The sequence below is a fragment of the Leptodactylus fuscus genome, chromosome 1, assembly GCF_031893055.1.
Source record: "Leptodactylus fuscus isolate aLepFus1 chromosome 1, aLepFus1.hap2, whole genome shotgun sequence".
NCBI lineage: Eukaryota > Metazoa > Chordata > Amphibia > Anura > Leptodactylidae > Leptodactylus > Leptodactylus fuscus.
Window position 1 is genome coordinate 111,660,029 of NC_134265.1, and position 26,663 is coordinate 111,686,691.

The 26,663-nt window shown below is 43.4% G+C and overlaps 2 protein-coding genes across 2 annotated transcripts in view; one reads left to right on the forward strand and one right to left on the reverse strand.

Moving 5' to 3' along the window:
* Positions 1-22,891, reverse strand: part of GNAZ (G protein subunit alpha z) — a 109,634-nt gene extending 86,743 nt beyond the window's left edge. Inside the window, exon 1 of the mRNA XM_075276490.1 lies at positions 22,684-22,891. The gene's annotated coding sequence lies outside the window, so the exon portion shown is untranslated. The remainder of the gene's footprint in view (positions 1-22,683) is intronic.
* Positions 1-26,663, forward strand: part of RSPH14 (radial spoke head 14 homolog) — a 172,739-nt gene that overhangs the window by 114,012 nt on the left and 32,064 nt on the right. The gene's annotated exons all lie outside the window — the stretch shown is intronic.

The window sequence follows — 26,663 nt, forward strand, 5'->3', positions numbered from 1 at the left end:
ATTATGCGTGCCTCAAAGCAGGATTGGACAAGAGTTAGCACATGCTCACCTCTGTCAGCCGCAGATACAGACATTTATCATTTATACACCATTATAGTTAGCCATTGAAGCTTTTCCTTTTCAGGGAATATCATGTAATATTGTACCAGTTTATACACTGTACACAAGGGAAAGTATACCTTTGCTTTCCTAATTGTCATATAGAACATACAGCAGGATATTGTATATATTAGTTCACCAGATATAGGAACACTAGAAAATCCATAGCAGTTCTCATGTGCTCTTTTAATGCTGGCGCTCTGGATTGCATCTACCCACATAGGAATCTTCTCCCAGAGCTGTGAAACTGGGCTCTCTTCACAAGCAATCCTGGCAACTCTGTTATTTTGCGCAAATGGGAATTTAGCCCTGAAAGCCGATTCTTTATATATTTTTTTTTTATTCTTCTTACCATGTTTGGAAGTAAAAAGGGTAAAGCAAAGGCAAAGAGTACCTAACATGTTCTGTATAAGAGTTCTCTAGCTAGAAGCCACAACTTATCATGGCAGACATCATGAGAATATATAATACTGTTTTTTTCCTTCCAGCAGAGATAGTGGACAGTTGTCTGGTCTGATACATGAAGAAAAGAAAAAAAAATATTTAGCTTAACTTTAACCTGTCTGGTGTTCATTTTAAGATAGGATTTCTATCCTGTAAGCACATTTTGTTCCTAACCATGACCTTCATCTTTGTCCATTTTAATCTATCCCCAGTGGTTCTCTCTAGTAATGCAATCCTCTACCTGTAATAAAATATTGATATTTTTTAAAGTACATTTGTCATTGGTGAGGTTGGGGTTTGGACTTTGTGTATGGATTAAGCTATGTTCAAGTATGCATTGTAGTCTGTCTGACATCATCCATAAAAAATAACCAATTCAGGACATACCCAATCATAGTAAATACGGTCCCTCAGGATCCATTCTTGTCCGTTATTGGACAGATTAATTTTCTCCCCTTTGCTCTCCCCGCGGCTTCTTTCAGTCACCAAGTTTGAGGTGGAATCTGCCTCAAAATCAGTGCCAGATTCTGATTTCCCTCAGAAATTTCTCTCATTCATTTGGATGGGACTGCGCTGAAGCATGGTCACGGTGATCAGCAGACAGACTAAATTTGGTCACCTATGTTTTTAGATCCTTACAATTGTAACCCTTTCTGTTCAGTAATATCTGAATTATTAATTATTTCACAAATCTTTACATTGATATTAAGGCTGCCAAGCACTCTAAAATCTGCCCACATTAGACTGTAAGGTTCTCATACAAGTCACTCTATTAGATGGAACTGTTGATTATTGGAATCATGTACCAAGTAATTTGGCATTGGTCAACAACCCTATACCAACAGAATGTAAAGGGCTTGTTCAAGACAAAAATTGTAACAGCAGGGAATGGTTTAAAATTAGAAAGATAAAAAGAATACTCACCCCCTTAAAGGGGGGTCTACCGGCTCCCCCAAGCAGGTTCTACTGCCACCAACGTGCCTCGTTCACATCTGTGTTTGGGCCATTCTGTTCCCCTCTCCACATGAAAAATGCGGAGAGAAAAATCTTACAAGTAACACTTTTCTCTCTTTATTTTTCGTGTGGAAACCACACGGACCCAATTATAGTCTATGACCCTGTTTGCACGGGGCTAGGGACCACGTATCTTGGTCCTGCGTCAGAATAGGACCAAAATGCGCCTGTGCGACTGTCGCGGCTTCCGAATAATCGCGGCTTCCTGCTCCGGAGTAGGCCCAAATGAATAGGCCTAGTCCGGAGGGTTCTGCCGAGAGATGGACGCCGCAGCTGAATTAGCCGCCTAATTTGCCTGAAGAAATGGCAGCTCTCTGCTTTCTCCACTCACTGAAAAAAGGAAGCTAGTGGTCTACATAGACCTTTATTGTGAGGGGGCGAATTCTGAGGTGGATTCGGCCTCAAAATCCACCCCCCTCTTGCCCCGTGTCATGGAGTCCGCAGTTTTCCTAAGGTTACAGCTTTTTTATGCGGATTAGCTTTCCGTTCGGGGGGGGTCCCCAAGCGGTCTCCCCGAACGGAAACCCATGCACAGATGTTAACCTAGCCTTAAAGAGCATATAACAATGATAAACAACAAACTTTTTGTTAAGATTTGTCACTCTCGCAAATTTTGGAGAGAAATATGTTAGAATGCAAATGAGGAAGTTGGTGACCTTCAGACAGGCTTTTTGCTCCCTGGAGGATTGCTCCTGCCACTTGGACCCCTTCTCCCTCTTCAATGCATACATCCTACTTGGTGAAATCTCATGCAGGAGAGAGAGAGGACTTTCATAAAACCATCAGGCAAAGGATAGAAATGCTCAGTTTTGTCTGAATTTGTCTAATGTGTGTGGACAGCTTTTGTATGTGCCACTAGATTTTACATCTGACAATGATATAGAAGCAAGATATAAATTGTTTCAAATATCATCTGTACATAATAAAAGCCTCTATGGCCATTACGGAGTCTTTTCATTACTTTAGCATTTTTCTTTAGTTTACTGGCTCATAGCTGTATACAATAAAACTTACATAACATAATGCTAAAGGCAGCTTAGCTTCATCTCAGACCCTCTAAGAGCACCATAATTCCATATACTTGAAGACTCCATGTTGTTATGCAGAGTGCAGTTACATTAACTGGCCTTGTGCCCTGCATTTGCTCTATTTGCTGTAAGCAGGTAGATGCCATGGGCAAAATATTCAATTGTGACATCCTCATTCATACCTTGAAGCTATTTTCTTAGGTTGCTGGCTGTACCCAGATTAATAGTTTCAAGCAAAAACTAAATATACATACAGTTCTGCTTGTAAGGCTACTGTAACTTATCTAGCATAGGGTTAAACGGTTCAAATTCTATTATTTTGTAACTGCGGTATGGGTTGCTTTACAGGGTCAGGGTTGTAAAAGAGAAAGAATGAAGGTATGAAAGGTGTGTCAGTGATGGCTGTAATACATCCTGCACAAGCATACAATTTTTTATATTGCAAACACTATATAAATGTAACAGTTACGCTTTCAAAGCTCATGAAGGTTGGGTTTTGAAAAATACAAGGACTTAAGAAAACCCCTTAAGGTCCTAAAATTGTACTCCTGACCCTTATTACCTTTGTACACTGTTTCGGTCGCTGTACTTTTTCTGTTTGTCTATAGAAGCATTTCTAGTATTTGATCTAACCATAGACATGTGCAGGTCCCTGATAATCTCAGCTCTTTGATATCCGCCTGATGGATGGACGGGTAATTTTACTGATATTTTAGTTTTCTCACAGATACGTAGATTTACACTGCCCTATGTATGCTACAGGTCTATACTGTACATCTAGAAAAGATCATGCTACCTCCCAGAATGCTGTGTATTTCTATCACCTGCAGGGGTAATTAAAGGGGTTGACTGGGATAAACGGTTTTTGGCAAGGAGGCCGGGGAGGGTGAAAAAAAAAATGAAAAAAACCCATACTCACCTGTCCCTGGTGTCTCCCATCACCCCCGGGCTTCCTCCGAAATCCTTGCCTCACATGAACGCTGAGGCCAATCAGTGGCCTAAGGAAAGGGACCGGGACATCACTCGCATACATCACCTGTGCGGTCCCATGTCTCCGTAATCCCTAATGATGGATTTTTAAGGGTTGGCACTGATTTATAATTTGGAGCTGTACCCCTGTGACTCATATCTAGGTGGTGGTAATACGCCTTGGTTAAACGCTGATCCGTTTATCTGTTAAGACACATTATCACTACCTAGTTGGAAACCCAATAAATACACACATTTGTTTATTATTTAGCATATTTACGCATATGTATCTCGTAGCCCATACCGAATATTTTAATGAATATTATTAAAAGTTATATTTTAGTTTTTTCTTTTTGTGCTATTAGTTCTGAGAGATTTTTTTGAGCACATGAAACGCCTTTCTTTTTTCTTGGGTTTATACAAAGAGAGAGAGCATGAATGTTTAGTAAGTATGCATGCTCACTTAATACGCTAATTTAACGTGTTGTGTCCGGGGAGGGTAGGGGGGGGGGGGGGGGGGACTGACTCCGATCATGTGACTTGGGGTTGGAATTAGTCCAGAAACCCCAGGTCCATGAACAAACTGCCGGAGGAAGACAGGTAAGTTAAACTACTCAGACAACCTCTTTGACCCTTAAGTACTATCATGTTGTCTATCATAATGATATGTGTATGGTAGTGGTGATAGACATCATGATAGTACTTAAGGGTTAAGGTTCTGGGATCACAGCAGCATCAGCACTGTCTCATTCAGCTTCTCCTTGAGAGGAAAGGGTGAAATGGCAAATGCAATTTCTCAGCTATGCAGAAAAGTGACAGGGCTGCAGCTCCATTGCATTTGTACTGTAGCAGATAATGATAAGAACTTGCTGTTAGTGAAGTAGTAAGAAGGAGACACAAGGAATTGCAGCACAAATGGCTGTGATGTGAAGGGAAAGGCTTCACAAAGGTACAGGACACAAGGATCTAAGAGTACTATGAGGTTTATATTAGGCATATACTCTCAACCCATCTGAGCATACATATTCATGGGGGAGCTGGGCTGGGTAGCTGTCAGCTGAATGAGCAGACAGTTATCTTAAATCTGCAGCCAACTTTAGACCCGTCAGACTGGCTCCTGAATAATGTGTTTATTGTTCTGGTTGGTAAATAAAATATAAAATACTAGACATATATCTTTGGGTCTTGCCAAATATTTTATTTGAAAATGTATTTCTCAATGTTACTTAGACTTAAACAAGCTACTGTAAGATCCAAAAAGAATGGCGTTGTCTTGTAGTGACTATTTTGAGCTTAGACAGTAAAAATATGAAGCTTACAGAGCGTCTCATTTTTATCAGGTTTATCTCCAGCTACTCATACCTAACCTGCAAAGGGAAGGTCAAGCCTCACAGGGAATTATCAGAAGTAAAGCAAGAAGGGTACAGTTTTATTTTACAAAAAAAAAAAATGTATAAGACAGTAACAGACCCATTTTTGGCATGCAAGGCGCACATGGGACTTTAAAGTAACCTGCAAGTTCACCATCATTTCACTATTCATTTCTGTAAAATGCCCGCCAGCTTCAAAATTGATCAATGCACATTGTGCTTTAGTAGTCTGAGACATGGAAGAAAATTTTCAACCCATGTATGCCAATTTTCTGGCAGGAGTTATACCAGAAATTGATGTCAGTCTTTGACATAGGACTGGTTCACACGAAGTTCCACGTTAACACATTCCGTGCAGTGCACCGGCATCCAGTTGCGGCTTTCCGCTCCGGATTAGGCCCAAATGAATGGGCCTAGTCCGGAGGGCGGTGTCGCGAGGCGGACGCCGCGGCTGAATTAGCCAAGGAATCCGCCTGAAGAAAGGGCAGCTCGCTTTTTTCCACGAGTGGGAACAAACCACTCGCGGAAAACGGAAATGACTGGCTCCCATTGATTCGAATGGGAGGTGGCAGGATTTTGACACAGATTCCACGTCAAAATCCTGACCATTTTGCCCCGTGTGAAATAGCCCTTACATAGGCTTCAGTTTGGCAAACGGGAGTGTGCTAGTGTGCCTCTCTGAATTCACATGGGGTTTTTTGGTGAGAGCGAAAAAAAAGCGCCTCCCATTGAAATCAATGGGTTCCTTTTTCCGCGAGCAGTTTGTTGCCACTCCCGGTAAAAAGTGACATGCTCTTTCTTCAGGCAGATATCCGCCTGAAGACACTCCCTCCCAACTAGGCCCATTCATTTGGGCCTAATCCGGAGCTGAGTGTCCAGTCACGGCTACCCGTTTTTTGGTCTGGAATCTGAGGCGGCTTCCGCATTACATTCCGGACCAAAATACCCAGTTTGAACTCAGCCTAATAGTTCAAGAGCATCTAGTAAACAACATCTTAATAAATCCCCCCACTCTCTCCTGTTCTTGGATGGACCACATTGTGACTAGAGTAATATGAGAAGCTAGTGGCCATCATACACAAATAAGAAGAGGATGTGGAATTGGAAAACAGATCTTAAAGATTTAAGAGGGCCCCTGGAATTTTAACTATGTGTTATGTATGTTTTGTGAAATTTTTATTGTGAACGGAAGGGTGGCTTTAAGGAGCTTTGTGAAAATAGTGATATAAAATTCACTACAGAGCAGACTAGTAGGTACCCATAACCAATAATATACATTGTACACAATTGTACACACTATTCCATATAGAGGCATACAATACAAAAATGTACACTATACTGTATACATTTTTTTCTAACATAGGTGACTACAGCAATGTATGCTACTACATGCCTATATAGTGGAATATGTGAGATATAGAGTTGTCTGGGTTGTCTAAAGATGCACCTTACACTAAATCCGCCCAAAACGTGCCTCTGAAGTACATTGCAAAATATGACTAGGCCAAAATTGAGAGGGTGTTTGAGTTCACATATCAGTAATCTTATAAAAAAAAAGGTGAGGATATGGTTTTAGTGAGATTTTTGTATTTATAGAAAAGATTTGAACTACATTATTACATGATGAATGGCAGGTAGCTCCTATTGACATCACTGGCACATTGCGCTGGCATCTGAATGACATCATTAGGAGGCACCAAGAACCTCCTCATATTTATTTATTGTACACTTGTATACAGCGAGACACCAGTGCACTCCTATGGTCCCGACTGAATTCAGTCTTGTATTGCCTTGGAGATCAGCGCTTATCACTGTAGGAGACTTTACTGGGAAACTGAGTATTCTGCCGCAGGGAAAATGTTGTATTCATTGTGTGTAGTTCTTAATCCTTAAAAAACATGTGACTTTTTTTTTTCATCTCCACATTCCAAAATGTCACATTTTTTACACTTTATGCCAACATAGTCATATGAGGGCTTATTTTTAGTGTAAGGAGTTGTATTTTTAGATGGCATCTTTTTGGAGTACATACTGTATATTTTGTTTCGCTTTTATTAACGGCATTTCTGTCATTATCTTTTGTGTTTCACTTTTAGAATATTCAGCTGGTCATTACGATATTCATGTATGATCAGGTTTTATTACATTTTAAATATAATAAACAAATACGGACAAGAAGTATGACATATGCCCAACTTGATCAGCAAATACAGATAGCACAATTGTCAATATCAAAAAGAAAACAATATCATGAAAACAAGAGGTCCAGTCCCTGTAGAGACAATAGCGAAACTGACTATGTCAAGCTGAATGCATATGAGACCTACAGTATACCAACGTATTGTACCAAAAGAATAAAGACAAAGACACAAGGCTACAACCAGAGCAACCGTTCTGGCCTTTGGTCATCCCAGGGCCACAGGCCACAGAAAATTGTGAGAATATAGTCACGAATCCATGCAGCAAATTCATCAGAGTCCATAAAGGTATTCTCGGGGAACCATCCCTGGCAGTGCATCAGGGCACATTCATGTGTTTCTGTGGCTATATCTGCCATTATTCATATTATGTGTCTCAATTTCATCATCCATTCCCATTGCACAAATGCCATGCTCGATTATCAGTGGTGAGGAATAACCGTATTAGTGGCTGCCACAAGGCAGATAACAAAATAATCCCAGAGGAAATTAAACGTCAGAATATGCTCTATAAATGTTCTCCCAAAAAAGGTGTAAGTGTCAACAGCTCACCCCACATGGAGAATAGTACCCTCTTCCCACTTGCAACTCCAGCAAATGAAATGTCAGAGATAACTGGATAGATCCTGTGCTTGTCCACTGGACAGTAATGCCAACAGGAGAAAGTTCTGTAATACTTTCCCTTTGCTTGTGCCACCAAAGACGGTCCATATGAATGAACGTAAAGTTTGTGGGTGTCCTAAGGAGTGAATGTTACATTCAGCTCTGTCTACCCTATCTGCGTTAGAGCGCTGCAAAATGAACACAGTAAACAAAGCTTTAGGCAGCACAGCCGAATGCAGACTGTCAAACTGGAAGAAAATCAGGGCTGTCAGCGACGCCAAATTTATGTAAATTTGCTACGTTTTACCACTTCTAATAAATAAAATGCCTTTTGTGAAACATTTTTTTAAACCTATATGTTCATTTTCTGTTGACAGAGCTGTTTGCTGGTTCTATATTGTAGGGTTAGCTTTAGTTTTTACTGGTGCCATTTTCTATTATGTATGACTTTTTCATCATGCTTTATTCCTTATTTATGTGGGAGGTGAGGAGACCTAAAAACATAATAATATTTATATTTTGATAGTTTGGACTTTAGTGTATATGGCAATACCTAATATTGGAAAGAGGTGTTTTTTAACTTTAATTATTTATATATGTTTTAGAATATAGACTAGAGAAAATGAGATCATTTGTACTGCAGTATATTGTACATTACAGCAAATATGTATTCGGTCCTATTTATAGCACAAGAAGATTTAGGGCTAGTTCACACGTGAACTGCCCGCGCGGGTTTTGACACAGAGAGAGACGCGGCGAGCCGCGTCTCTCTCTTGTCAAAACCCGCCCGCCGCGACCATCGCTGTCGCGGCTTAACCCTCTGCTGTCGGCTCAAATGAATGAGCCGACATAGGAGGGAGCTGCGGGGGGCGGAAGCCGCGCGACTGAGACAGCGCGGCTTCCGCCTGAAGAAAGGACATGTCCTTTCTTTTCTCCGCTAGCAGCAGCTCGCCGCTGCTAGCGGAGAACAGAAGCCCGGCGGTCTTCATAGACCACCATTATAAGGGGAGGTTTTGGACGCGAAATCCGCTGTCAAAAACCTCCCCTTATACTCACGTGTGAACTAGCCCTTAGACATTAGATTGCTTGTATTGTAGTATACTGTACATTATTGCAGATATAGATTAGGTCCTATTTATAGCACAAGAGGATTTAGACATTAGATCGCTTGTATTGCAGTAAACTGTACATTACAGCAGATATATATTCGGTTCTATTTATAGCACAAAAAGATTTAGACATTAGATCACTTGTATTGCAGTATACTGTACATTACAGCAAATATGTATTCGGTCTTATTTATAGCACAAAAAGATTTAGACATTAGATCACTTGTATTGCAGTAAACTGTACATTACAGCAAATATGTATTCGGTCTTATTTATAGCACAAAGATTTAGACATTAGATCAATTGTATTGCAGTATATAGTACATTACTGCAGATATGTATTAGGTCCCATTTCTAGCAGGGCCTAATACACTTCCATACACAAGAGCCAGGAGGCTGTTGGGTTGCCATGGCTAACCCTCGAAACCCAGCAGTCCGCGTTGGGGAATAAGCCAAAAGGGTGAGAGAAGTTGCTTCCCACTCTCTAACTAGTTAGATACCACGATAACTACTGATCATGGACTCTAAGGGGTGGTTTGCCAGTACTGTAGTTCTCTCCGACAGAAAAAGCCAGGTTGATTGTGACTGGCTATTGAATGGGGCTGTCTAAGATGATCAGAGAGATGGATTTCAAATGCTCCATCATTTTGAGAGGTAAGACAATGCCAAAGTAATCTGGCAGCAGCTTTCTATCATTTCCCTGTGTATGCCCTGCCGAACTTGCATGTGTAAGGCAGAATCAGGGGAGTTACCTGTAGGTAAATATATTAATATAAACACAAGAACAGTAATCAAACCAAATATTATACAGGAAAAAAGAAAATATGCTGAAATACAACATCTTTTGATAAATTATAATGAAAAGTAACTAACTCTTGGGCAGTATGGCAGCACAGCTCCTCTGGAAATGGTTAATTAACAGTTAATAGCATTAAAATAATACATGGGCTAATAAAGAATATGCAAATCTCTCCTGTGAGCATACCCAGAATGCTGCTGGGTGCTGGAAGACCAAAGATTTAACTAATGCTTTGATCCCTCTGAATGGACCTCTGTTCATGTGATTAGGAAAGAGAAATCTTTGCTTTAATGTACGACAGTGATGTGTAAAAATACCGACCTGCATGTGACCGCTGTGCTAAAATATTTTGTTTGTACTGCAAACCTTACCGTCTAAAGTTAGGTTTGTGTCGCAAGTGTAGTCTATTCATTTAAGGGAAACTTAAAGAGGAATTCTAGTTTCATAAATAAAAGTTAAGTTTTCAAAAATATTTTCTGAATAGGTTCCTTACAATTTTCTAGATCTGTGCTTTTGTTGTTCAATAGCAATACTTATTGTTCATTTTCAGGGGGATAGAAATGTGTCTATGGTCATGTGATAGAAACACTAATGCATGACTCTCAGGGTAAGTTCACATGGAGTTTTTCAGTCCGGAACCTCCACCTCAGGTTCCAGGCCAAAAAACGGGTAGCCGTGACTGAATGCCAGTGCACTGCATTGGCATCCAGTCGCACACTCCGCTCTGGATTAGGCCCAATGAATGGGCCTAGTCGGGAGCAGGGAGTGTCTTCAGGCCGAATTGAAAGGCGAATCAACCTGAAGAATGAGCATCTTGCTTCTTTTTCCAGGAGCCGGAACAAACCGGCTCCCGGAAAAAAGAACTGACCGGCTCTCATTGATTTCAATGGCACCCGTCTTTTTAGTTACGATTTTGAGGCCTCAATATCCTGAACAAAAAAACTCAGTGTGAACTTAACCTTAGAGCTCTCTCAACTATGCTGTCCTCAACTTGTGTCTACCACATATACATGGGCAGAATTTATCCACTGAAAATAAACAATCTTGCAGACATCTTGAAAACTATAGAAAATTGTTCAACTTGCTGAAATAAGAATATCCCTTTAAGGATTTTAGGATGGAGAGTCCATAAACCATGTAATGTACAAGATCTCCAGAAATGTCTGGATGTATTTGTTAGTTTACAACCATATGTTAACATAATGACTCCATGAATGTGGCGTGTACACACCTTAACATGAACATGCTGGATATGTGACTGACTGATAAGTTCCCCTATCCTAATAGACAATGTTTTATTTGAAAGCATTGACATGTTTTAGAGAAAGCATTATATTTTTTCCACTGCGTTCCCATAACATGGGGTCTCAGACTTACAGGGGGTTTTCTAGTGATCTATGGGCAATGACCCATCATTGCCAGTGATTGGCTTAGCAGGTATTCTCTGCGATGTGAGGCAGCAGGGACATAGTCACTGTTGGAGTGGTAGCTCTTTTATATGACCTTTATAGCCTGACACTTAACTATTAGACCATTGGAAAGCTCTTTCGGGCTAAGGCCCTACATTGCATAAATGTGGCTTTTTTGTTGCAGATTTTGCTGTGGGTTTTTTTGAGCCACAGCCAAAAATGGCTACAAAAGTAATGGGAAATATATAGGTAGTTCTTCTACTTTTCCCTTCTTCTCAAACCATTCTTGGCTTCTGCTAAAAAAAAAAAAAAAAATGCCGCAAAATCTGCAACAAATAAAGCTGCGTTTCTGCAACATGGAGCCTTAGACTCAAAGAAAGATAGGCGACCATTGGGATCCTCATTAGAACCTGTAGCGATCAGGACAACAGGGGTCTACAAATTCTTCACATAAATAGATTGATGGTGTGCATGTGTGGAAGCCATTATATTTACTTCTATAGAACTGCTAGAGATTGCCACCCAGTCAATAGGAGATAAATGTATATACTGGGACTACCCCCTATAAATTTAGCCACACAGTCTGTGTTAGGCCAGGTGCAGATACAACAGATTTTGAGCAATTTGTTCCTTTTTAAAACTCCATACACATGTACCAAAAATGCCCTACTGCTCATTGTGATGTCATATAAAATCTAGCATGGCGTAAGACATAGCTATTTGGTTCAAAAGACTGTCAGAGTCAATTCTTACTTTCTACCTATGGGAATCCTGAAAAGACATTTTTTTTTTGTACTGGCAGCATGAAAGATTTGGGGGTATAACGCCTAAAAGTTTTGAGGACCTTAATACTATGCGGTAGAGTTCCCTCTTTAGGTCTTGGACTAGCCGCTTGTGAATAGTTTCCTGTGTAAACTTGGCATCTTTAAGAGAAACTTTCTTTGAATTTGCTACATTATGAGAATCCAGTATTTGTTTTTTCCCTGTCGGCTCCTGCTTGTTGTGCCTGGTGGAATCTGAAGCAATGCAGACACCCATGTCCTGGAACCAAGATAACTATGCAGGGCTGTGGAAGTCCAGCGCCCTGTCTGGGTGTAAATGTTGTGACATCAGTTGCCTATCAAAGGAATAAGAGCTAAAGCGGTCAATATGCAGCGTCAGGATATTATCGGAACTGCTCGCGTCACTCAAGTATTTCTGTTCATCAGGTTTCACTATCTTCAAAATATCTTCTTGGCAAAAATATTTTCAGTGGTGCGGGCTGGGAAGGAGGAGGGGGAAATTAGATAATGTCTGGGCCAAAATGAGGTTTCTATCTAATGTATTGTAGCATGCAGGGAGTATTAACCCTTAACAGGCAGACAGTCTCAAATACAGGGGAGGGTTTACTTTTAGCTTCTTTATAAAGTACGGAGTGTCTTTGGTGTTGTATACACAGAAACAAAAAGCTGAGAGAGGCAGAAGACGTTTGCCTTTTTTTCAAGCCAAATATGTTCTCTGCAGAAAATGGTGTCACTGAAGTTTATGAGTCACTTACTGTATGACTGGAATGACGTATCGATCACTCGGTGGTTTTGGTATGCATGCAGAAAATCACTATGGAATGGACTGATCCAATTTATGGAGAAATGTAAAGGGACTTTTTCAGGAGTCAAACAACTGCTTGTACAAAGATTTCATTCCTGATCATTTCCCCCATATAAACAAGCCCAGTGACAAACAATGTTCTGCCCCTTTATGAGGTCATAAAAATAACTGTCCCATCCCCAGACTGCACCCAAACCACCCCTAACCCAGACTTCTATATTAGTTAGATCCTGCACCAGCCAAACAAGATTTCTATTAGTTGTACTAGGTTCTTATATTACTACAGGTTACAGGTTATTTGTTACAATTTGGTTGCACTGTTGACATTGACCCTGTTGGCCTGCCTGATAGGGTCTGATAAATGTCTAGCTGCTGGGTCCCTGGGTGATCAGGAAGATACGGACCCACAAGTAGCCCATGCTGGGACCACATGTACCCCAATTCATTACAATAGGATACTGGGGTGGTATTTGCAAACCCCCAATCTCCTGACCGCTAGACTCCCAGTGGTCAGATCCCCAGCTATCACATAATGTGCAGTGTAAAAAACCTTCACACCGTTTTGTTTTCGTATTTTCTTTTAAGATACACCATACTTTGCAAGCGTTTTAATGGTGCTTTTACATACATTTTTATTTTGTAATTTTTTAAACATTTTTTTTTAACAAGTTCCACAAATAATTCAATTGCTGGAAAAAAACATTGTATGGTTCTGTGTCAACTACGATTTTGCAAGACTATGTACTTTAATATCATCTGATCATTTGAACTGGCATCAAAAAACCCACATTTCTCCCACACCACCTGCAATATCCGCTGATCTCTAGAGTTCACAGACACTGGACTTCATCAGCTAGATCAGAGAACGCCTTGGACGTTCTCATAGCAATGATGTAATATCACCATGTAATATATATTTTGCTATGACTAATCAATTTGTTTACAGAATAATTCTAATGTAATACGCATTGATCTAAAAGGGACGATCTTGGTTATTTCAGTTCTACCACCAAGGATTAGTGAGTGAGACCCTCATTAAACAGGTTCAATAACAGTCAGGACCACGTACTGTGTCACACTGACTAGGATGTGGAGACAAGAGCTGTGCTGGAGTCAGGGGAGCAGCCCCATTAACACATGCTAAGAACTAGACCTGGAAAAGTGAAAAGTCCTCTTTAAGAGATTGTCTGGTTGAACAACCCCTACCAGATGAATGTGTCGAGGGTCTGCTCTCTTGTTCAGATATACCTTCTGTAAACCAGAGCTGAGAGTCATCAAGAAGGTAAAGGGTGTGATAATTCTACAAAGTAGTCACCAAGTGTCAGATCCCCACCAATCTCACGTGAGGATAGCTCACCAGTATCAAAAATGCCACATAGATTAGAAAACCTCTTTAAAGCCGGGGCCCCACGAGCCGTAATCGCAGCGCTAAAGTGCTGTGGAAAGAACCGTGGTGTGAACGCATCGCGGTTCTTTCCACAGCGCTTTTAAGAGAAAGTTCAGAGTTTTCCTCTGCGGACTTTCTCTTAACATTATATCTACGGGAAAGCCGCAACGGCTTTGCAAATCGCAGCGTGTGCGCGCTTGCGTTTTTTTGCGCAAAGTGGGCATGGGATTCACATGACTCCCATCCCCTTTGCTTGCACTGTAAAACGCCGCAATTTTTCCCGCAGCGTCTCCGCTACAGGGAAATCGCGGCGTTTACGTCCCGTGGGGCCTCGGCCTTAGTCCCAGGCCGCATGTGGCTTAAATGCCACGGTTTGCCCGCAGCAGAAAAGAACGCAGAATTTTACAGTGACTGTGTAGTGGATGGGATTCTAGTGAATCTCACCCCCACACAGCTTTAAAATGAGCATCACGGTTTTGGAAATTGCAGCATGTCAATTATACCTACGGAAACAATGGCAGCTTCCCTATAGATATAACTGAAGTAGAACGTCCGCAGAAAAAAACTCTACGAACGTTTTTTTTTTTTTCTATGTAGATTGTGAGCCCCACATACAGCTCACAATGTACATTTTTCCCTATCAGTATGTCTTTGTAATATGGGATGGAAATCCATGCATACACGGGGAGAACATACAAACTCCTGGCAGGATTTGAACACCAGGACTCTAGTGCTGCAAGGCTGCAGTGCTAACCACTGAGCCACTGTGTGGCCCCCAACTCTACGAACCTTCTGTGAAAAGTACTGCAGGAAAAACCACATTGTGTTGCTGCCATGGTTTTTCCCACAGCACTTTTTTTGGCCTTAGGCTGAGACCCCATGTTGTGGAAACACAACTTTTTTTTGTTGCAGATTTTGCTGTGTTTTTTATAGCCAAAGTCGGGAGTTGCTTGAATAGGAATGGAAAATATAAAGGGAGGTTTTAGATATTTCACTTCTATTAAGTTGACTCCTGACTTTGGCTCAAAAAAACTGCAGCAAAATCTGCAACAAAGAAAATTGCATTTCCTCAACGTGAGTCTTTGGCCCTAAAGAGAGCCAGTTAAAAGGGCTCTATCATTGGGAAAAGTCATTTTTAACTAATCACATCCTTGCATAGGCTTTAGAAAGACTATTCCACACCTACCTCTAGAATGTAAATTGCCTCAGTGGTTTAAGATAAGATAAGATAAGATAAGATAATCCTTTAATAGTCCCACAATGGGGAAATTTCAGTGATACAGTTTCATAGATGGTACAGTAGTATATAACAAGAGAGAAAACACATATCTGCTCATGGCAGATAGAGAAATCCTAGGAATCATAGCAACTAAAAAGAAAGAAACACAGACACACTGCAGGATCATTTAGTTCTCTGTGTGAAGTTTCTGAATAAGTCAATTTTTATTCATATGCTAATTAGACTGGTGCACGATGCATCGTGCACCCTCTTTGCTGTTGTTTCCTATGGGAGGCTGCTGATAATGATGACTCAGCTTCCTGTTTGCACACACACATAGGAGATAATAGCAGAGAGGAGTGCTGCTGGGAACTTCCTGTGCTGGCTGGAGGCTCATTAGCATATGAATAAAAACAGACTTATTCAGAAACCACTGAGGCAATCTACATACTAAAGGTAGGTGTGGAATAGCCATTCTAAAGGCTATGCAAGGATGTGATTAGTTAAAAATGACTTTTCCTATTGATAGAGCTCCTTTATATGAAAGTGCTATTGAATATTCAGGCCTCATGTCATAGAGCAGGATGGGATGGACTCAGCATACTAAAATATAGTTTTGTTGCAAAACATTTGGTGTAACTTGTAAGAGCTTATTCACATAACGAACCTGTGAAAAACAGCCATGTATTGATTGGGTGAAGAGTACAGAGCTGACCATAGGTAGGAGCTGTATTCAGTTTGATATGTTTCAGTGGGTTTTTAGAATCTTGCTGTATAGTGTATACTATATACCACATGGAACCAGTGTATGTTCATTTTCACAGCTTTTTGGGTTTTGGCTTGTTAGTGATAATTTAAAGTGACATTAGTTCTCTTGTTTTTTGAGATTTTATAAAGTTGAGCTATGTGAATTTTGGAGAACATTTATGTCCAGCTTTAATTGTTGTTAACTATGGCACAATGACGCACTTACTTATCACTATATTATGTCACACACTCAATAGGTTGATCTCTTCTCACAGAGCACATAGCACAACATTTAACACTATAGGGACAGTATTCTAGGGATAGTGCAGTGACATTAACACATCTCACCCCCTAGGACCTCACATACTGCCTTCTGAAAGACTTTTGAAAGGTTTCTATGTTTTTAACTCTGTATGCTGTATAAAGTTTTATAAATTTTTTTGCAATTGAGGGTTGAGCGTCTTTTTATGACCTGCAACTGTTCTGTTCAATACCTAAATGTATTGAAGGGCTGTCACACACAGACACACGACTGTGAAACAATCTATTCACACATCCGGCCATTGCACAGGTCCATTACAAAACTGAACTATTCTATCTTTGTCCATTTTGAGGACCACATAACTTTAATGAATCCATTCTTAATGCCCATTAAGGTCAGGGCCCCACATGACGTAAACCATGGCGTTTTACAGTCACAGGAAAGTGGATGGGATTCGCTAGAATCCCATTCCCACTTTGTGGGAAAATACGTGCAGTGGACGTGTTGCAATTTCCAAAACCGTTGAGGTTTTGAAAATCGCAGCATGTCATTTATACCTACAGAGATGCCAGCAGTTTCCCCATATGTGTAATTGAAGGAGTAAGTCCACAGAGGAAACCTCTGCGAACGTTCAGTCCAAAGCGTGGTGGGAAGAACCGTGATGCGTTGCAGCCATTGTTTTTCTCGCAGCTACATGGGGCCTTAGCCTGAAACAGATTTACATCTGAGCGATGTTAAAAATGGATTAGTGAATTTGGTAAAAAAAAATTATTTAATTAAAAGGCCTATGAAAATCATTCCTTTTTGAATGGTCTATTAAAACTGGTTGCAATACGGATGACATTTAGCCATCAAAAATAGACAAATGGATATGGAAAAATTATCATGGTCGTGAGACTATAGTTTAAGGTTACATTCACATCTGCACTTGAAGTTGCATCCAGCGCCTCCAGTGTCCATCTAAAACCGTACACGAAAAAGTCCTGAAAGTATGGCTGTTGTGTCTAGCAAAGTTATGGGGACAATAATGGATACCCAATGGACCTCATTGTGGCAAAAAAGAGTGCCTCAGAATCCATTGTTGTCTGTCATCTGATAATTTTGTTTTAGGCTAGGGCCCACAGTGGAAACGCCGCAGAACAAAACCGTGGTGTGCATGTCAATTATACCTACGGAAATGTCTGTAGTTTCCCTATAGGTATAATTGAAGCACTGAAAAGCAATGCAGGAAAAAATGTTTACTTCGATCGAACAGAACAAAACATGGCAGTTGTGACCCAAGCCTGACTTGGTGACTGAACTCCCTGCTCAATCTGGGCTTCAGTGGATGATCTCACTCAATGTTTGGCCGCCCTATGAGCATAGTGATAGCTGTTACTCAGTACGACCACCAAGGGACTCCTAAATACAGAAAAAGCAGGGATGTACCTGGTTGTAGCTCATCTCCTCCAACCCTCCAACCAGTTTGCAGATCAGATTGTGTGTTCAATGTAATTTCATTTTTCATTAATTTCACCAGGAGCACTGCTGAGGAAAATAAAGACCTTATGGGTCAGCCGGTGATGAAAAGCTAAAGATGAGGGGCTCAGAAGTGAGTTATCCCAGAATTCCTCTAAGTACATGTTTTTAGGTGAAAGTTAACCAATAGGAACAGCCACATCAATAACTTTTTCATACAATATATAATAAAATATGTTCATATTCTAAACACCATAACCCTCACATACATGTACTACCAAGAGACTAGTAAATACATGATAAGACCACATTGAATACTGGTCTACACCAACCACTCATGAATCCCGTGTAAGCCAGAGAATGAGAGCAATGTATTATTAGCAGCCTTCACTATCCCACTCCTCAGAGCCTGCCATGTTTGCTCTGTGCTGTTTGCCTAGTTACCTGTACATTACAGAACTGCAGCTTGTCTTCACAGGTGACAGCATTGCAGAGCGCTATATAGTATGTGAAAGCTGCTTGTCTAGGCAGCTAGATGTCTTTATCTTACTGGCTTCTCACAAGTAACCCCCTCAGTAAGGGGGCCCCCTTACTGTTATATATGTGGTTATTGTATGGCTATCACTGTTATGATATAGGGGCACTGGGACTGTCACTGTTATAGTTGATCTAGTTATGGTTGTGATGGTGCAATGAGGCTGAAGGTCACACTTATGGGGCACTGTTCTGCTTGTGTTTGTATACTATTGCTGTCACTGTTACAGAGGCACCGTGGATGTCTTTCATATGGCTATAAAGTGGATGCAGCTCTTATGGGATTGGGGTGGAGTACAGCGAACAGCACTGCACACTATATCTCAGTCCTGGTTTCCCATCTCCACAACTTGTGTATGCCTGATATGAACTTATCCACCATTCAGTTCTTATTGAATTTTTTTCTGCATATGCTGCATCTCTCAAGCTTCGAACCCCTGACTTAACTTATATGCACTCAGTGAATTTTCACAGCAGAATTCTCCATTTGTGATTTTCTAGTTTTATAGTCTCATCCAACCAAAAGACAACTCATCCATCAGATTCTTTACAACATGTGATCACTTGTAAATATATCAGGCATAAGTATTAAGTATCATAGCATTAGTGACCAAAGTGGCCAGAAACACCTCCAGATTAGACTGTGAGGAATACTAAACCTACAGGATCACTGTTAATAAAATATGAATCTGTTTGGGTAGCTTTACTGTGAACCTATGTTGTCCGGTCATCAGAATCAGATGCACCCCATTGATATTCCCTTGGCACTTCACTAACACTACATATCCAAGATAAAAAAAATGGCCAGCCGTACACGTATACAGCCACACTGAAAGTAATAGTCATGGACTTCAGCAATGAGCCATCTTGGAGTCCTTCCTTTAGTATTCTGGAGTAGACTAACATATTGGTCATGTCTCACATGTCAGATAAACAGGGGTGTCATAGAGAAAGGTGGCACAATGAAGAGAATACAGTGACAATGCCATAAATAGGATATGCCATAAATGCTTGAGGTGTGGGTCCCACCTTTGGGGCCATCACTTTTGGGCAGAATACTTCAATGACCACTGATTTGTAGGTTTTTACCAGACACTCTATCCATAGCAGTAAATGGGTTTTCACTATTGGAGTCAGTGGGCTGCTTGTCCTGCTCTTTCCATAACTCCCATTGGAGAAGACTTATCACCAAGGGTATTTTTAAAGTCACTTCTGATGGAGTCTGCATTGGTATAATTTGTGTCAATTTTTTTAAATGTTGCAAAAAGGTACAGCATTTTTGTGCAAATGGTTCAAAAAGTTGCAAATCCTTATTTTGTGACTTTTCTTATACCAAAATTCTGACGCATAGCTATTCCTGAATTTTGTTGTAAGAAAAGTTGCAATTTAAGTATATGCAACTTTTTGTATTTTTCACTGCGCCCTCCTCTTTAGAAAAGTAGGTGGGAAAATGGGAAAGGTTAGCCTGAACAGCTGTCTGTACATCAGATTTATCCACTGCAAATTGTTAGGGAGCGTTCACACTACCGTCGGTGTCCGACAGGTAGTGTCCGCTCAAAATCTGTCACAGACATTAGGAGCGGACACTAGCTGTGTCCGTGACACCTGTCATTCATTTCAATGGGCATCGGGTGCATTGTTTTGCACTCCGTGCCCTTCCTTCCCTGTCCGCAAGTGAAGATGTCCGACTTCTCAAGCGGACAGAAGAACCCTGCATGTAGGGTTTTTCTGTCCGCTTGAGAAGTCGGACATCTTCACTTGCGGACAGGGAAGGATGGGCACGGAGTGCAAAAGAACGCACCCGATGCCCATTGAAATGAATGACAGGTGTCACGGACACAGCTAGTGTCCGCTCCTAATGTCCGTGACAGATTTTGAGCGGACACTAGGAGCGGACACTACCTGTCGGACACCGACGGTAGTGTGAACGCCCCCTTAGAAGTCTTAAGAATTGTCCAACTCTAACTCCAATAGATTGGTGGTGTAGAAAGGGGAGTAACCTCTTAGGACAGATGTGTTAAGACTTCAGTGGTAAGGCAGGCATTGTCAATTTCAGTCTATAATATTCTTGCAAGCTTATAAATAAAGGTGAAAGAGGGCCTTTCATGTCCACCTACTTATGGCATGTTACATACTATTGCAAAGCTGATTGATGCATTGATTCAGCAGACTTTGAGGTTTGCAAGTATCTGATCCAGTTCCAGAGGTATTAATGCTGTTAGTTCTATCTATAGATATCACCATATAATCAGAGGGGCCAGCCTCACAGCTCAAGGTGAGGACACAGCCATGAGGCCAGCCCGCCTGACGGTGCATTGTTATTGGTAGCTGAAACTAACCACACTGATATCTCTAGAACTGAGGCAACTACCTGCAAAACTGAACATCTGGTGAATTCAGTGCACCGTCTGCTTTTTAATGGTACATAACATGCCCCATCTTAGAGGACATGAAAGGTCATATTGAAGGCTGAGGCCCCATGTTGTGGAGATGCAGCTTTTTTTGTTGTAGATTTTGTTGTGGTTTTTTGAGCCATAGCCAAGAATGTCTACAAAAGCAATGGGAAATATAAAGGAAGTTCTTCTACTTCTACCTTCTGCTCAATCCACTCCTGGCTTTGACTCAAAAAACTGCAACAAAAAAAGCTGCATTTCCGCAATGTACGGCTTTAGACTTAAAGGGATCTGTTACCAGCTTTTTGCTGCCCTATTTGAGTACAGTACTTGGCTCTCGCCAGCAGTCCCTGACGCTGCAGTCATGCAGGGGACATACAGGAACCCTGTTAAAACTAGCATTACCAACAAATGTCACTGAGGAACAAGCAGAACAGAGTCTATACCGAAAGAACTGTAATGGCTTCCAGTAGTAGCTGTCACCCAGCAACTGTGTTTTTGATCACAAAAATCAAAACCCACCAAACCCTGGAGCCAGCCTCCATGCCTCTTTGTTTATATATGGGTGCACAGGGACAGAGCCAACATTAAGGAATTATCCAGAATATAAACATTAAAACAAAAAGCAATGCCCCACCACTCAAGACAATGCTTTTGGTGTTTGGTTTTTGTTACTTTACTGTAGTTGATCACTTGTCGTACCAACTTGACAGCTTGGATTCATATGACCACCGAGATCCGCAACTTGCGGTGGTGATCACATCAGTTTACAGTTCCTGATCAACAGCTGCAAACAGGGCAAATTGATTTTTTTTTCATATAAATATATATTAATATTTATTTTATTATGCTATACTGAATAATACATTTAACTTTCTTTTCCACAGGCCCAACTGCAGCTTTAGTAGCTATTTATATCTATGCTGGGGACTCCAGGATCACAAATGCTCTATAGACTTACATAGTGACACTTTGTGTAGGGCCTTGATGTGACAGGATTATATTATGTCTTGGAAATGATCCGCAAATGCTAGACCATGATCCTTCAGTGTACTAACACTACACAAGTCTTATCAGAGACAGCAATAATACCAGTCGGCAGCAGTTTTCAAGTCGACACGTGCAGTTTCCATAGACCCTCTGTCACAGGTTAAAAAAATCACATGAACACCTCTTTACTGGTGTCATCTGTTCCCAGAACTGCCGCCATATCATTGCTGTATATAGTAACCAGGAGCAGCGCATTAATGCCAGTTATTGGAGTACGGTCCACGCATTACTGTTATCAGGAATAGGAGGAAATGTGAGTACCAGTACCTTGTCTTGGCACAAAGCCTTTGCCCTAGTTCCCTATTACTCAGGGCAGCAGTGATGGGCAATAGAGTTTATTAAAGGGCCAGTACATTTCATATAGCAACCAGCCATACTGCAAATCCAATGCAACAAAGCAGACTTGTGCTGCAGCCCCTGTTCTGAGGCTGACATTACCGCCACATTGTACGTATGTAGAACATCCAGACAGCCCAGAAATCAGTGCCAGTCACTTAGTGCCATCCCCAGCTCACATCTGACACATATTCTGCTGCAGATGACAGCTGTTACCCGGCAGGAGCACATGGGCTATATAGGAAGCTGGAGGCACATCTGCTCCACGTAGCCACTGCCATAGTAGAGGGATGGCAATGTGTGCCGCAGCCAAATGACACTGCTCCCCACTTTCCAGTCAGGAAGGAAGATGATGAACTCTATGGAAATGGAGTCAGGGGAGGAAGGAATGGCAGCAGATGCCGCTACAATGTAGCATCTCTGGGGAGGGAGAAGGTCACCATCAGATGTGATGTCTCCTCATAGAAATGTCCTCTACTGGCACAGCCACACACATGTAGACATCGGCAGCACCCACCCTGCACACAGCAGCCCTCTCCGTGACAGCCGCACCCTGCACCTTCACTGCCATGCACATCTCCCCGCCAGTCAGTCAGTCAGCCAGCCAGCTGTAATAAGGATGGGGATGAGGGAAGGGTCAGTGAAGGGTAACGTGTAACCCCTCTTACCTACTGCAGCATCCACCTCGGGGGCGCATCCAGCATGGCTCACATAGGTGCACACGGCCGACCCCACTCCCGTGCCTGGGCTAGTCTCCTGTCCTGACCATTAGCCCTTCATGGTGGAGAGCCGGGTAGGAGCGTCCTGTCATACAGCAGGCAGGGGGGCGCTCAGTGTGTCCTGTGACACAGGAGGAGGGGGAAGCGGCCGAGAGGCTGTTCTGTCATAGAGGAGGGAGGCTACCAAGCGGCCCCGCTCTATAGAGCCATGGGAGGAGAGAGGGGAGGACGAGAGGTTGTTCTCTAACACGAGGAGACAAGAGGAGGGAGGGACGTGACTGCCATCCAGGAGGGACCATTACAAATAGGTGGAGGGAAGGGAAGGAGCCGTCTTGTCAGAAGGGAGGAGGAGGAGGAGGGAAGACAGAGGCTCGGTGTGGGTGAGGCAGTCCTTACTGTCAGCTCTGCTGCACCTGCCCGGGAACTCACCTGACTGACCCTGTATACGTAACTGCAGAGCGTCCCTCCCTGGTACACACTCACCTGACTGACCCTGTATACATCACTGCAGAGCATCCCCCCCTGGTACACACTCACCTGACTGACCCTGTATACATCACTGCAGAGCATCCCTCCCTGGTACACACTCACCTGACTGACCCTGTATACATCACTGCAGAGCATCCCCCCCTGGTACACACTCACCTGACTGACCCTGTATACATCACTGCAGAGCATCCCCCCCTGGTACACACTCACCTGACTGACCCTGTATACATCACTGCAGAGCATCCCCCCCTGGTACACACTCACCTGACCCTATGTATACATCACTGCAGAGCATCCCCCCCTGGTACACACTCACCTGACTGACCCTGTATACATCACTGCAGAGCATCCCCCCCGGTACACACTCACCTGACTGACCCTGTATACATCACTGCAGAGCATCCCCCCCTGGTACACACTCACCTGACTGACCCTGTATACATCACTGCAGAGCATCCCTCCCTGGTACACACTCACCTGACTGACCCTGTATACATCACTGCAGAGCATCCCCCCCGGTACACGCTCACCTGACTGACCCTGTATACATCACTGCAGAGCATCCCCCCCTAGTACACACTCACCTGACCCTATGTATACATCACTGCAGAGCATCCCCCCCTGGTACACACTCACCTGACTGACCCTGTATACATCACTGCAGAGCATCCCCCCCGGTACACACTCACCTGACTGACCCTGTATACATCACTGCAGAGCGTCCCTCCCTGGTACACACTCACCTGACTGACCCTGTATACATCACTGCAGAGCATCGCTCCCTGGTACACACTCACCTGACTGACCCTGTATACATCACTGCAGAGCATCCCCCCCGGTACACACTCACCTGACTGACCCTGTATACATCACTGCAGAGCGTCCCTCCCTGGTACACACTCACCTGACTGACCCTGTATACTTCACTGCAGAGCATCCCTCCATGGTACACACTCACCTGACTGACCCTGTATACTTCACTGCAGAGCATCCCTCCATGGTACACACTCACCTGACTGACCCTGTATACGTAACTGCAGAGCATCCCTCCCTGGTACACACTCACCTGACTGACCCTGTATACATAACTGCAGAGCATCCCTCCCTGGTACACACTCACCTGACTGACCCTGAGTATACATCACTGTGCAAAGCATCCCTCCCTGATACACACTCACCTGACTGACCCTGTGTATACATCACTGCAGAGCATCCCTCCCTGGTACACACTCACCTGACTGACCCTGAGTATACACCACTGCAGAGCATCCCTCCCTGATACACACTCACCTGACCCTATGTATACATCACTGCAAAGCATCCCTCCCTGGTACACACTCACCTGACTGACCCTGAGTATACACCACTGGTATGACCTGATACACACTCACCTGACTGACCCTATGTATACATCACTGCAAAGCATCCCTCCCTGGTACACACGTACCTGACTGACCCTGTATACATCACTGCAGAGCATCCCTCCCTGGTACACATTCACCTGACTGACCCTGAGTATACATCACTGCAGAGCATCCCTGCCTGTTACACACTCACCTGACTGACCCTGAGTATACAGCAGAGCATCCCTCCCTGATACACTCTCACCTGACTGACCCTGTGTATACATCACTGCAGAGCATCCCTCCCTGGTACACACGTACCTGACTGACCCTATGTACACATCCCCCCCGGTACACGCTCACCTGACTGACCCTGTATACATCACTGCAGAGCATCCCCCCCGGTACACACTCACCTGACTGACCCTGTATACATCACTGCAGAGCATCCCCCCCTGGTACACACTCACCTGACTGACCCTGTATACATCACTGCAGAGCATCCCTCCCTGGTACACACTCACCTGACTGACCTTGTATACATCACTGCAGAGCATCCCCCCCTGGTACACACTCACCTGACTGACCCTATGTATACATCACTGCAGAGCATCCCTCCCTGGTACACACTCACCTGACTGACCTTGTATACATCACTGCAGAGCATCCCCCCCTGGTACACACTCACCTGACTGACCCTATGTATACATCACTGCAGAGCATCCCTCCCTGGTACACACTCACCTGACTGACCCTGTATACATCACTGCAGAGCATCCCCCCCTGGTACACACTCACCTGACTGACCCTGTATACATCACTGCAGAGCATCCCCCCCTGGTACACACTCACCTGACTGACCCTCTATACATCACTGCAGAGCATCCCCCCCTGGTACACACTCACCTGACCCTATGTATACATCACTGCAGAGCATCCCCCCCGGTACACACTCACCTGACTGACCCTGTATACATCACTGCAGAGCATCCCCCCCTGGTACACACTCACCTGACTGACCCTGTATACATCACTGCAGAGCATCCCTCCCTGGTACACACTCACCTGACTGACCTTGTATACATCACTGCAGAGCATCCCCCCCTGGTACACACTCACCTGACTGACCCTGTATACATCACTGCAGAGCATCCCTCCCTGGTACACACTCACCTGACTGACCCTGTATACATCACTGCAGAGCATCCCCCCCTGGTACACACTCACCTGACTGACCCTGTATACATCACTGCAGAGCATCCCCCCCTGGTACACACTCACCTGACTGACCCTCTATACATCACTGCAGAGCATCCCCCCCTGGTACACACTCACCTGACCCTATGTATACATCACTGCAGAGCATCCCCCCCTGGTACACACTCACCTGACTGACCCTGTATACATCACTGCAGAGCATCCCCCCCGGTACACACTCACCTGACTGACCCTGTATACATCACTGCAGAGCATCCCCCCCTGGTACACACTCACCTGACTGACCCTGTATACATCACTGCAGAGCATCCCCCCCTGGTACACACTCACCTGACTGACCCTGTATACATCACTGCAGAGCATCCCCCCCTGGTACACACTCACCTGACCCTATGTATACATCACTGCAGAGCATCCCCCCCTGGTACACACTCACCTGACTGACCCTGTATACATCACTGCAGAGCATCCCACCGGTACACACTCACCTGACTGACCCTGTATACATCACTGCAGAGCATCCCCCCCTGGTACACACTCACCTGACTGACCCTGTATACATCACTGCAGAGCATCCCTCCCTGGTACACACTCACCTGACTGACCCTGTATACATCACTGCAGAGCATCCCCCCCGGTACACACTCACCTGACTGACCCTGTATACATCACTGCAGAGCGTCCCTCCCTGGTACACACTCACCTGACTGACCCTGTATACTTCACTGCAGAGCATCCCTCCATGGTACACACTCACCTGACTGACCCTGTATACTTCACTGCAGAGCAACCCTCCCTGGTACACACTCACCTGACTGACCCTGTATACGTAACTGCAGAGCATCCCTCCCTGGTACACACTCACCTGACTGACCCTGT